Source organism: Lytechinus pictus, chromosome 4 (assembly GCF_037042905.1).
Source record: "Lytechinus pictus isolate F3 Inbred chromosome 4, Lp3.0, whole genome shotgun sequence".
Lineage (NCBI taxonomy): Eukaryota > Metazoa > Echinodermata > Echinoidea > Temnopleuroida > Toxopneustidae > Lytechinus > Lytechinus pictus.
The window spans coordinates 21,437,900-21,453,019 of record NC_087248.1 but is presented as its reverse complement, the minus strand read 5'-3'; the positions used below and the strand labels follow the sequence as shown (position 1 = coordinate 21,453,019).

The 15,120-nt window shown below is 34.9% G+C and overlaps 1 non-coding gene across 1 annotated transcript; it reads right to left on the bottom strand.

Annotated features, from left to right (window-relative positions):
- Nucleotides 1-702: 702 nt before the first annotated feature.
- On the bottom strand, nt 703-859 carry LOC129259772 (U12 minor spliceosomal RNA). The gene has a single exon (XR_008584382.2). It is a non-coding gene; the product is annotated as a U12 minor spliceosomal RNA (small nuclear RNA).
- Between the last annotated feature and the right edge of the window lie 14,261 nt (nt 860-15,120).

The window sequence follows — 15,120 nt, the reverse complement described above, 5'->3', positions numbered from 1 at the left end:
CCATGTTAAAATTCTTCTCAAACCTTCACCAATATGTTTGATTATTTATTTTTTCTGCCGGCTATTTTTACAACAAACTTTTCTACAGGGTGATCGGGCCCCTTTAAAGGCAAGAAAGTAGCAACAGTGGGATCTTTGCACGCGTTGGGGGATAGTAATGACAATATTATGATTTCCTTGTTATTTTCTTTAATGTAAGATTTTCATATTGCACGGTCATTATTATATAGATGTTATCCAAGAACTATTGCTTTTTTATTAGCTTATCTAATTTGAAGGAAGGGGAGAAAATTTATTATTACGATTGTTGAATTTAATCGCACGAATGGGCAAGATTGCAACATCAGCGCGTAAGAACAAGTTAGATTCAGGCTCATCAAGACATTGTTAGTTGTAAAATAATTATGATAGTAAATAACTTACAACTTAAATCTAAATTCCGAAAATAATTTGTAAGTTTATTATTTTTTCTTGGCAATATGAGATGCGAGACACTGCTAATACCTCGGTCACATTTGCTTTACGGCAGCCGTACGGCGAGTCGAAAGCACCCGTTATATTCATTTTTTCAAACCACCTATATGAAGCTGGTACACAAAATATTTAACGGCTGTTTTCGATTCGCCTTACGGCGGCCGTAGAGCAAACGTGACCAAGGTATTATATGATTGATATTTCTTTCTATGACATTTGAGGGATGAACGGGAAGATAGCCAATCGTGGTGCATCCCATCAAAGTAAGATGGGTCACTCCAAGGGCTACCTGTTCCCTCTAGAAAAATTCCTCACAGACTATTTAAGCTGTGGAACCTAGGGCTACCTAGGCTCGTTATTTTCCTTACTCATTAGTTTAAGGCATGCCGCCGAAGAGGGCACTCAACCATCCCAACCAAAATAAAGATATTTGTTGTAGCAGTTAGTAAAGAGATGCAATGTTATAGATTGCACATTAATTAATAATCCATAGGTGCTGTGCTTATATATAAATGCGTAACCTGGTTGGTAATTAATTGGAAGATAATGAGACTAAAGATTTTTGCGTCTTGATTTTCTGAATAGATTTTTATCCGCATGTTTGCCTGTAAACGATGATCAATCACAAGGAATGATATTCATAATTACTCATACATATTTATGATGTATGGTAAGCCATATGTGCAATAGGAATACAGAATCGCTTGAATAATTCCAAGTGATATAAATGTGTTGGTTTGTTGAATATGAAGCAAACAGGATAAGATATTTAGCTGGTTACAATTTAGGTCAAAACCATATGACTGTCTCGATCCGGGGGAGGAGGGGGGGGGGTGGGAGATATATCCTTAATTATTTGTAGGTGGGAGGGGATGACCTAAGTTATCATCACCCAATAATTCGATAAACATCATAATATATTTCAATATGATGAAGCGTATGACATGTACGATCATAATAGAATGACAATGATGATGATGAATAATAATGATAATAATAATAATCATCATATCAATAATAATACTAATAACATTACTACTACTACTAGTAGTACTACTACTACAACAACAACAACTACTACTACTACTACAACAAGTAAAAATAATAATAACAATAATAATAATAATAATGATGATGATGATGATGATGATTGTACGTCAAGATGGTGGTAGTGATGTTTATTGTATTTACGCTTGATGACAATTGAAAGTGTTTTTCTCATAATGTTCTTGATCGCTTTAGAATGAAACCACTCATTTTTGAAACTGTTACAAACATATAGACGGAAAAAGAAAATAAAAATCAGGATCAAACAGAATAACATGTTCATGTCTCTGTATTGATATATCATATCTTTTTCTTCAAAATTCCTTTTTGTTACCTCTTCCTGCATGCAACCAAGCAAAATGCGGTTTGTCCCGTTTATTTTACCAACATTTGGCATATAATTCATTTTTCATAGTTTTCCTATTCTGGTTAATGATGTGAAATAATTGGAGAACACACGAAATTTGTGAGAAGTAGAGTGTAAGGAAAGAACCTTGAAAACCGATAAGAGTCCTGAAAATAATTTATTTCCAGGTCAATTAAAAAAAAAAAATTAGCTCGAGCTTTAATTGCGAGAGCATTATTGATCTGATCCTATAGTCCTAGACGAACACAACACTGGAAATATCTTGGATGCAAGACGAACTAAATCGTATTTTGAGCTGTTGTCTTGTTTCATTGTAGGCCTGTAACACTCTTTTCAAACACAAATATTTTAATTTCTCTATAGCAATGTAAACGGTTTATATTGGTCTGCAATTCGTTGATTGATCTACTTCTCAGGAATAATTTCTGATAGTCTTATCTGATAGCATAATATCACGGTTTTTTGTCAATTTCGTCTTATTGCCACAATGGTCTACATTTTTAAGGCGTTGCAATTTATTCTCTTCTTGAAGATAAACTCATGTAAAATTGATTTGTCGATCAAGTTATGTGAAACCCCGAAAACCTCCTGCTTTTGCGAATATGACATCTAAATTTGAGTCATATTTGCATACTGAAAGCTTAACTCTTTAATTTTAAAGAATAAAATCAAAACAAAAAACACACAAAAATCATGTATATCTTTGATTTCTCACCCCCTTTTTATTTTTATTTTTTGGTTCAGAGATAGCCATGAATTTAAATCAGATACTGGAGAATCCATTTGTTTTCCCTTATTAAATCTGTAAGTATGAGCGTATTTTATTACTAAAATACAAATAAAAATTGGGCGAAGTAATGTTAATTAAATATCAAATATTTTCGAGAAGCTGTATTCTTTGTCGCGTTTTGTTTTAAACTGTTTTTTTTTTTTTTTATTGCTCTCTATCCCCCTCTCTCTCTTTCTCTATATCTTGCACAAAGCGCCAGTACTTTGGATATGGAATTATTAGTATTTATGCGTTTGTAATCAGGAATTGTAACGTTTTTGGGGTCGTATTTTGATTTGTGTTATGTTTTATTTTTAGACCAAATGGTCATTGGACGCAGGATTGGACGAGGTGGCTACTGGGCGAAATGTCTATTGGACAAAATGATATTGGACGAAACGGCATTAGACGACATGGCAATTGGATGAAATGGCATTGGACGTAGGCCTAGTGGACACTGACCAACTTAAAGCATGGGTGTTAGACCATGTAGATTTTCAGACCAACACAAAATTAATTGTAACTAAATGGGAAATTTAGCCGTTGTGGTTTTAGAAAAACAAAGACTAACTGATATGACCTCATTGTGTAGTCAGTGTATTTTGTATTTTTTAAAGGCAATTAATGATAACAGACGATTGAGCGAACAATCCCAGCATGCAAAATTTGCCAAAATGTGCTACAATGTACTAGTTTATAAGGCACATTTTGGCAACTGCACATTTTGGTAATTTACCCAGAATATGCCGAAACACATCCTCATACACACACACTCACCCTCCCTCACATACACACATCCACACTGCAATTGAACTTCCATTTTCTTCACACTATTTTATTTTGATTTCTTCATCAAATCCCACCGAATAAACATTAGTATTTTAACATTCTAATTTTCCTTTTCAAATTAAAATTAAATAATACAAACATGGGCTATATTTTACAACGTAAGAAATGTAATGTAATCTGTAGTTTTACAATTATTATGTTTCATTCATCCCTCCCCCACGAATTCATTCCTACTCAAGCAAAAAAAAAAAAACAATAATGATAATAATACAAATAAACGAAAACAAGGCTAGGCCTACATCTGTTTCTGAGTATAGGGCATCTCTAAAAACACTGAGCAAAATTTTGCCCAATATTGGGTAAAATGGGAACATGCATGTTTGCTGGGTATTTTTTTACCCCATATTGGGCTATTTTAACGCAACGTTGCGTATAATTTACATAATATATTTTTACCCAACCAACATAAGCATGTTTCCATTTTACTCAATATTGGGTAAACCTTTTTTAGAGTGCATTATTCGGGGCATAAGACACACTAGATAATATCAAATGTTTAATTCCATTAAAAGTAATTAATTGTGAAAAGTATGAAACAAAGTTATATTAAAACTAAGTAATTCTTTGTTGCTGGCTGTATCAAAAATTGTGTTATTTTCTTACATCACATTTCCGATGACAGCGAAACATTCAATTTGGCTTCGCTTCTTTAATATAATGATCACTCTAACAAATGATCACTCTAACAAATGCCCTAACAAATTACCCATGGAAAGCAATAATTATTAGTCAGATCAACCATTGACATGATAAACACATAAGTTTCTGTCCAAGCCCAAGGGTAATTTGTTTGGGTAATATTATTAATCTATGCAAAACTACACGCGATAATGTCCGAGATTACAGAAACGGAAATATGGGTGTATACATATCGAGGAAAAACAGTTTACAAGTCTTATTTCATAGACACACACTGGAATTGGAGAAAACTCGGCATACAATAATTCACAATTGCTTGGGTAAAAGAAAAAAGTTTTAAAAAGTAATAAGCCTTGCGGATAAAAATGTAGTGTAAACCGTTATGGGCAACAATACCAATTGTTTAATAGCAATTACCAATATTAGACCGTGCAACTGCCTTTTAACGTTTTACACATAAGCGCATCCCCCTCCCCCAAACACACCCTCTCTCTATCTCTCACACACACACACACACACACACACACACACCACACCGGCTCGATCCACATGCGCGCGCGCACACACACACCCCGCACGGGCACACAGTACGACGGGTATAGTTCACGCCATAAGTCGCCATTCATTCACTCAACTTCAATTTCAATTTCAATTATTTAATTTTCCACTTTCAATTTCATATTTACAATTATGATACAATTGACATAGTAACATATAATCACATTTGAAGTGCATACAAAAATTGATAACATTATAAAATTACAATAGACAATTATCAAATCGAAATATAAATAATTGAAAGCATGTCGAAGTAAGTGAATGATTTGTACGTATTTTACCATCCTTTACTCGGGCGAATTAGGATTATGGCATGAACGGCCCGTCATAACATAGAGAGGGAGAGAGAGAGAGAGATACACACACACACACACTGTCAAACAATTATATCCAACCTCTAGCTTCCCCAGAAATATACACCTACATTCTTTTTCTCCCTCTATATATTGATCATTTGTATATGTCTCTTCATATCTCCTTTTGTTTATCCTCTACAGTTTCTTTTAGGTACCAATGTTATAACTTACTCCCACTCCCGCACACCCCTTCCCAAGCTTATATCCAACGTTTGAATTTCGAACCTTATTGAACCAAATAGATAACAATCATAGTATTTCTTCAGCAATGTCTGGTTCTCAAAATAAGGAATTTATGTGTTCGGAGCAGAATATATTATTCGTAGAATTACTTTTATTTATACAATAAACATAGGGACCACACACGCACATGCGATAACTCTCACCTAACACTCAACTGTAGCACAAAGACATTAATAATACAAGGTGGAAATACCTAACATCTAATTTCATTTTAACGTTTTGGTACACGGTTATGGAAAAAAGTGAGGGGCTGAAGCCCCCCCCCCCCCTCCCCGCTTCTGCGGCCCCTGATTGATCTGATCCTTGTCCTAGACGAACACAACACTGTAAATCTGTAAATATCTTGGATGTAAGATGAACTAAATCGTATTTTGAGCCGTTGTCTTGTTTCATTGCATGTATCACTCTTTTCAAATACAAATATTTTAATTTCTCTAGAGCAATGTAGACGGTTTATATTGGTCTGAAATTCATCGATTAATTTACCAAAATGTGAGATTTAACCAGAATATGCCAAAAACACAGAGACACACACACGCATCCACACTGCAATTGAACTTCCATTTTCTTCACACTATTTTATTTTGATTTCATCATCAAATCCCGCCGAATAAACATTTTAACATTCTCATTTTTATTTTTCAAATTGAAATTAAATGATAGAAACATGAGCTATAGTTTACAACATAAGAAAGGTAATGTAATCACTAGTTTTACAATTATAATGTTTTATTCATCCCACCCCCCCCCCTCCCACGAACTCATTCCCACTCAAGCAAAAAAAAAATAATAATAATGATAATAATACAAATAATCGAACAAAAACAAGGCTAGGCCTATATCTGTAACTGAGATCTCTAAAACACTGAGCAAATTGTGCCCAATATTGGGTAGAATGGAAACATGAATGTTTGCTGGGTATTTTTTTTTACCCCATATTGGGCTATTTTAACGCAACGTTGCGTATAATTTACATAATATATTTTTACCCAACCAACATAAGCATGTTTCCATTTTACTCAATATTGGGTAAACCTTTTTTTAGAGTGCATTATTCGGGGCATAAGACTTACTAGATAATATCAAATGTTTAATTCCATTAAAAGTAATTAATTATAAAAAGTATGAAACAAAGTTATTTTAAAACTAATTAATTCTTTGTTGCGGTCTGTATAAAAATTGTGTTATTTTCTTACATCACATTTCCGATGACAGCGAAACATTCAATTTGGCTTCGCTTCTTTAATATATTATCACTTTTTCACCTCATGCGAAATTTCCTTTCCACTCTACTCGCTATTTTTATGATATCATGCTGATGATCATTCAACTAGGTTACAGGATTATCAGGAATAAATATTTGTATAACATATTTGAACTTAATATCTATATATCTGATAAAGGCTTTCATAAAACTTTGAAATACGTCAACAAACAGAAAAGCTTTTTATTCCCCTTGTCACGATGTCTTTATTCATTCTTAAGCAAAGTAACCTTTGAAATGAATAATAAAGCCCTCCATGATATCTACATTTGACATGTTTGATAAGCTAACTACATTAATTACCTCGGGATGTTTCTGTACAGTCAGGATTCCATAAACACATTTTTAAATTGTATATTCTTTCCATACTCACGGATGGAAATAAAGGGGGGGGGGTACAATTATTGAAGGAGTGAAAAAGAAAAAAAAATCGACAAAATCCGAACAAGTAAATCTTTTATTTTGAATAAAAAGAGTATCAACAAAAAAGGAATGGATCGGTTTTCCCCTATATTTTCCTTGAATGTGATGTAGAACTAAAGTGATTTCACAGATAGGTCAATTGGATGCCCTAACCAATTACCCATGGACAGCAATCAGTCAGATCAACCATCATGTCCATTGACGTGATAAACACACAAGTTTCTGTCCAAGCCCAAGGGTAATTTGTTTGGGTAATATTATTAATCTATGCAAAACTGCAAAACTACGCGCGATAATGGCAGATTACAGAAACGGAAATATGGGTGTAGGCCTGAAAAACGGTTTACAAGTCTTATTTCATAGACACACACTGTAAATGGAGAAAATTCGGCATCAATGAGGACAGATTAAAAATAATAAACCCTGGGGGTATAAAGGCAGCTATGGGCAACAAGACCAATTGATTAATAACAATTACCAATATAGACCATGCAACTGCCCCCCCAAAAAAAACCCACACACCCTCTCTCTCTCACACACACACACACCCTCACGCATCACACATCCTCCACATGCGCACACACACTCACCCCGCACGGGAACACAGTATGACGGGCAGTTCATGCCATAAGTCGCCATTCATTCACTCACTCGAGCATGTCGAAGTAAGTGAATGAGCACTTACTCGGGCGAGTCAGTTTATCCAATCAGAGAGCTAGAATCGCCCCCACCCTCACCGAAGTGTATTTCAATTAACTATAAAATGCATGTGCAACCACTCGAGAGGATGTACATCCACTCGAGTGAACGTACAACTACTTCAGTGAGGGGGAGGGGGGGGGGGGTCTCGAGAACGATAGCTCTCTGATTGGATAAAAATGTTCAATCACTCACTCTTCCGAGTGATTGTAAAATACGTACAAATCACGCACTTACCATGTCTACTCGAGTGAGTGAATGAATGACGGCTTATGGCATGAACGGCCTGTCATAACACATATAAACACACTGTCTACCATAATACAAGAATGTATCCAACCTTTTCCCCAGAAATATACATGTACACCTACATTCTTTTCCCCTCTATCTCATTTGTATATGTCTCTTCATATTTCCCTTTGATAATCCTCTACAGTTTCCTTTATGTCTCAATGGTATAACTATTACTCCCACTCCCGCACACACCTTACCAAACTTTTATCAAACGTTGAATTTCAAACCTCATTGAACCGAATAAATTACAACCATAATACTTCTTCAGCAATGCTGATAACTCTCACCTAATACTCAACTGTAGCACACAGACATTAATAATACAAAGTGGAAATATCTAGTTTCGTTTGCGATGACAATTTTTAATGTTACCTTTTCTAAGACTGATTGGATGTAAAAGTTGAATGCTGCTTAATCATTATTTGATAAAGAGCAATAACAAAAATCATGAGAAGTCGCGAATATAATCTACATGTACGCTTAGGTTTGTTTCGCATCACTATATTGAACAGAAAGCAATAAAGGAACAATGCATGATACCGGCACTGTAAAAAGTATTGGGTAAAAGTTTTACCACCACGAGGGAAATTATGTGCCCAATTTGGGGCAGCATAATGTGGGAATTAGCATATTGTCCAGTAAGGTTAAAAAATAACCAGCAATTACTTTAGAACTTTAGCTTAAAAATGCTCAAAATAAATGCCCAATGTTGGTTGGACACATAATTACCCTCATGGAGCACATTAACCTAATATTTTTTTAGAGTGCATGGCAGATCCATTTTATACATTAATTTAGACATAAGAAAAGAAAGCCCAGGTAGCGGTCGCATTACTGACACAGGCAGGGCATATCATAAAGTATTGAACGAGATCATAAGGTACCAGAGGAGTCACTGAAGCGAAAATTAAAGTAACTTGAAATAGAGAATTTGATAAAAATTCACTAGCAACAACTAGGCTGTATACGCATAGGAATCTGATTTTCCAATTTGGGATTATTTTTGGAATAGTAAATTACAAAAGATGATGTCACTGCAAGTTTGGATAAGTTATCTCTAAAGATTTTGTAAGGGGTCGGTTTGCAAAATTCGTTTTAAAGCATTTTCAGTCGTTTTGTGTTATCCGGGGAAATGTACCTTCTCGATCCCACTTCGATTGGAAAGTATTTAATATCGGAAATGAGTGGGGCGTATTTTCTTTCCTTGTATCTATGTGTAGCTTCACATTACTGTTTGTAAATATATACAAATTCAATACAATATTTTTATGTATATCTGGTATTTGTATTTCACTGAAATCAAGTCAAATCTTTCAGTTAATTATATTCTGTCATATTATACAGCAGTGAAAAAGTATCAAAATGATAGCATAAACACATAGCTAAAAACCTAGAGTAAGAACCTTGAATTTAATAAATGATACAAAAAACGTATACAGGCCTCCAATACAGTTCATACAAAAAAGCACACCCGACGGAAAATAGTAATTTCCCTTTTCTGTGTTAATCTGAGATGAATGGTAACAAAATAAAAGAAAAATGAGATGAACACATAGATTACATTTCAAAAATCTTATAATTTAGATTACATGAACATGAACTATTAATGTTGTAAGGAACAATATCTGTCACTTAAAAATCTTATGAAAACTAGATATAAAAATGCAGATTTGGATATGTATAAAGTTGATTATTAAAGAAACATGGATGCATCAAAAATTAAATGATATTGGTTAATGATATCTTCATGGGAAAATGATTTTGACTTATATAAAACAAATCACGTTGAGAAAAGAAAACAAAAACTTGAAATACTGATATATTTATTTACGATAGAATAATTACTTAATTAGTGGTAATAACCTTACAGCTTCTGATGAGCTATTTCATGTGATATAAAAGAAATGTGAGAGAAACTCAACCTGATAAAGAAGTTCGAGAATTAACTATTTTTGGCATTGCTACTAAGGGATCTTTGCTCAAAGACGTACTTCTCCCAATCATTCATTCTCGCTGTTCCCTTTTCTATCCTCCTTTCCCCTAAAATTATGAAAAGGTGCTTCACTCTAATGACAATCATTCAACATCTCTCGAATTCATGTTCACTCGGTTCACTCTTTAAACCAATTCTGTGTTAACTGATCCAAATGTATCATGTAGGGATAAACACGTTTTAAACATCTTTTCAAAATCAAAAGATTGTCTTTTATCAAATGACTGATCATACCCATTGGTACAGTTCGTGAAATTTATAGGACAAAATGCAGGGTAAACACCCAAGGGTGTAAACTAATTATACATCTTTCGTATATATATATAATAACAACTCACAAGTATACTACAATATTTATACATTTACACTTTGCAACCCAACAATCAATATATACAGAACATATCCAAGAGAAGTGAGTATACCCGTCCCTGGGTTGCTGAAATATCAAAATGTTAAAAAATGAGAAAAACTGAAGAAAAAAACAAACTTTTCTTTAGAATTATGATATCTATGACATACATGCAAGTGACAGGTTATTTTTAAAAACATAGAATGAGTTCTCGACAGGAATGCCACCAATCCATCGCCATTTGCATGTATCTAAAACTTTTCCGTACGCAGCGGGGGGGGGGGGGGAGGGGGGGCAGAGGGGCAGTCTCTCCCCCGAAAAAAAAAAAACTTGCTTTTTTTTTACTCAAAATCTTCATAAACTTCACCAAAAGTGTCCACGAAATCCTTAACTTCCACTTTAGAAAATGCAAAAGTGCCTCATTACAAGCTCTTTCGCTTCGCTCCATCCCCAGGAAAATAATTCTGGGTACGGCCATGATCTAGCCTTTTTGAGCTGTCCCCAAATTACTCTGAAATGTGGGAGTATCAGATAGATTTTGCTTGTAGCGATTGTATTTCATACGACGTTTTGTATTCAATATACACTACAGTTTCAGCTGAATGTTTATAATACTTTATCTCAAATAATATTCTACGATCTTTCTGGAGCTATTGGACGGTCCGGGGTATGGGCCAACATCGTTGGAAAATTTTACAAATGCGTATCAGACAGGTCGAAATATGTACATTAATTCCTTTGGTATAATTATTGAAATCGGAATGATTAACATTAATTTCCTTCATGCAAAAAGTTTGTACACACATAAAGTGACAAGGAAGATATCTATACCCAGTTATACACATCCCATAATTACATAAAACATGATAAATACGCATTTTATGCTCGACAGAAGCAAAGTTTATATTAGTGTAATCATGAATGTATACAAATTACAATAAAACAATTAACTGTTTGTGAAAGTGGTTTGAATGATTGTTATCAATCTCCCTAACATATCACAAATATGATATTAACATTATTAATGGATGAAATTATTTCAAATTTTTCATCATTTGTGGTTTCTTAGCGACATTAATATTACCTTAAAAACCGTAACTGCGCTTTCGACGAGTAGAAATCTGCTCTTATGTCATATATTATCTTCTAATGTGTAGGGGCCTGCGTCCACATGTTCTACAACAATCAAAATAATGTAGATACTGCAATAATTTGTCACAAAGTTGTGCCAAAGCTAAATTCCTATACCACTGAAATTAATTTGAAAAAACCCACTCATTTTTAAGGGAGGCGCATGAGGGGGAGGGGGAGGGGGGTCTTGCTGCATGATAACTTTTCTGAATTCAAACACTCTCCTCATGTTCTTTTGCAAGGGCATTTGGAGGTAATGATGGCATCGGTAGCCAAGGGTTTGTTTCAGGTTTCAGGCTTCTTGCTGATAAGCATAAATTGCCTTGAGATCTGAGATACCTATCAGCTCTGTGCTTTCGCATTTGGAATACCTTTTCATTTTCATAAACATTCGTATCATTAAGGCATGTCGAGGAAACATGCATATCACTGTCATTTTCTGAATGCAAATTCAAAGAATGAATGTTAACGTTGGGTTCTAGGTAGACCCCACTGGAATTACTCCGCATGCTAGCAATTGAACTAGTGCATGAGGAAGAGCTATCAGTACAGTATGACAGAAAACTGTGGTTTGTGGTAAAATTGGGTTCTACTGCATGATTAACAAAAATATGATTACTGAAATTATTTGTAGACTCAGTTTTCATGGCCTGAGGATCTTCGTAGGTGTGATCAACAACTGATGCACTTCCATCAATGATTTTGCTAGGGTCTTTATCTTCGCTCTGTAAATGCTTCATGTTTTTCAAATCTCCCTTCTTCAAGTGCCTGTACTTCATGGCTGAAATAGCAGCCAATGTGCATGAAACGAGTATGATGATACCCATACTCACAAGTGCAAATGTAATGCTTTTCCATTCGTTAGGACTATTAGCATCATTCTTTGACTGAGGAAGGTTAGAAATATTGAAAATGTTTTCCTTCTGATATAATTCGGTTGTTGGTTGTAACGCATTTTGACTGATAGGCCTAGTTGGGACTGAAGAACTATATTGATATTTAGTTGGATATGTCGTCGATAGCCCAGCTTGGACACTGTTCTTCCATTGCATTTCGTTAGTGATGGTCGATTGACTTTTCTCTTGGTTAACGAATCTTGTATATGTTAGATTACAAAATGTACGTACGACACAGGATAAGGAATCATTAAAATTCGCTAGTTTTAAATCTATCAAATGAAGATAATAACCCGTGGAGGAATTCTGCTCTTTGAGAAAATAAGGGTTATCATCATGCACTTCCTGATCACCCACATACCAGTGAAACTGCACTTCGTCTTCAATTCTTTTTGATATGGAGCACAAAATCCTTTCTCTTATGTATCCGGATTTCGTGTAATTTTCAATGTGAATTGTTAGGATTTCTTCAGGAGAGTGTTTTGTTTCTCTTCCGGTTTCACTTGCTGCTCGATATGGGATATTACTTGTAACTAGTTCTACCGCAGCAACACATGTACCGAGCTCGAAGCCATTGGACACGGAGCATTTTACATAAGCTTCAATATCAGGCAAGTTAGAATGTCTGATCAAAGAAATGTTGGCGGTCTCCGACAATGACAAACATCCCATGAGAACGTCCTCGGGGTTACAGGACCAGGAGTAGCTGAAATTGTCAGAAAAGCCTTGTGCAACGCATGTGAATTCAACAGGGTGTCTACAACCAAGTGTAGCATTTTCTGGATAAACCAGAACTGTAGGTTTTTTCGAAACCAATATTGGGCCTATACGACACGTTAGGTTGCGACCAGGAAAAGCTATTTCACTGGTCACCATACAAAATATTACCTTGTCGTGCAATGTTTTGTTAATCTGGATGGTGTGCGTTAAAGTCCTTTCTAGTCCATCATCTTCGTGTGGAGGTAAATATAGATGTGGTAGGCCTATGCTAGGATGCAGTCTCCAAGTAATGTCCACAGCAGGTTCACCTTTGGCAACTTTACAGAAAATATCTAGTGTATCACCCTCTTGAACCATCTTTGGATTCCTTGGCCCACAATCAAGATCGTTTTCTTCAGGGAAATGCCACGCCATCTGCATCTTTAATGTTGCTTTTCGAGATGATATACAGAAATTATGTTTAGAATAAATCCGTTCGCATGCAATGTATTGTATTTTAATGCTAACCTGAAGGGTGATAATAGACCAAATATCACGAGTCTGTTCTAAATATTTATTGATAACCTTAATTGTGTTGTTGGCTTCTGGAATAACATTCCAGTGAAATTGGTCCAAATAAGGATCGTAGTTGTGGATAACGCATGTGAAATTTATGAGCTCTCCTGGACTTGCAATTCTATCTGCTGGTTCTATACCAAAGACGTTGGATGACAATGAACAAGAAAACATGACCCAAATATTAGAAAACACGGTCAGTGATGAAAATAATACATTTACTTCCATTGGCAAATGCCATTCTGCTAGTACTATAGCAGCGAGGATAAACTGAAAATGTTGAAAAAAATATCAGATAGTTTAATATTGTACATTCGTCGCCTCCTCAATCACACAGACTAACACGGCAACAATTAGACGAATGAAACAAATGCATGAGAACGTGTCATTTTAGTTGTTTCATTTGTCTAATAATGATGTGAACGTGCATAATTTGACAGTACCATCTCGTGCTGATAGATAAATAATCATTGAAACAAAAGGGGTTCTTTCGATCCGGTAGCAATTAAAAGGTAAGTTATAGTGAAAAATTAGTTTGTGGCATATCCCAAGTTTCGGTGGAAACAAATTAAGAAAAAAACTCTTGGTTATTAATTAGAAGTGGCATGATTGAAAAAAACTCGGTACTAAAGCTAAGTAATTGTAAATGTCTGACTAAAGAAAAATATATTTCATTGTAACTTTCCACATGCACTAATAGAGTCGTGTTTACATAGAAGCACTGAAACATCGGATGTTATCGCCACATGAAATTAAAAAAAATGTTTAATCAAATAAGAATTTTAACTTTTATTCAAATTCTCCCAACGAAACATAATTTTACAAAGCTCTAACACTAGTTAGTAAAGCCTATTCGCAGGAACCAAAAGTGGTTTCATATACCAGTAAAATGCTCAGTTATTTCGACTGCATACATTTGGGTCGTTTCTGAACAATTTTTATCCGGACATAATGTGTTCGTAATTCACATCATAACATCATATTTCAGTAAATCAGCTAAAGCTACCATCACAAAGTTTCGTACGAATCTCAATATTCGTACGAATTCGGAGTTCGTAGAGTTTCTTAGATGGGGCATAGCTTCTTACGGCTTTCTTAAAGGAGAATGAAAACTTTGGAACAAGATAGGACAAATAATGAGAAAGTTATGAGCATTTGAATATTGCAATCACTAATGCTATGGAGATCCTCATATTGGCAATGCGACAAAGATATGTGATGTCACTTGTGAACAACTCTCCCTTTACTTTAGTATATATTTCACTTAAACTGCCTCTTTTATCACATCTATCAGTAGATCATGATATTCTTTCTATAGGAGGGCATGTAATACAGATTTCTGAAGAATACATCATGGATAAAGAGTTTATATCACCATAAGAAAAAGCAAAATGAGACATTTTGGGGGTATTTTATAGTCCATCAAAGGGACAGTTGTTCACATGTGACATCACACATCCTTGACGCATTGCCAAAGGGAGGATCTTCATAGCA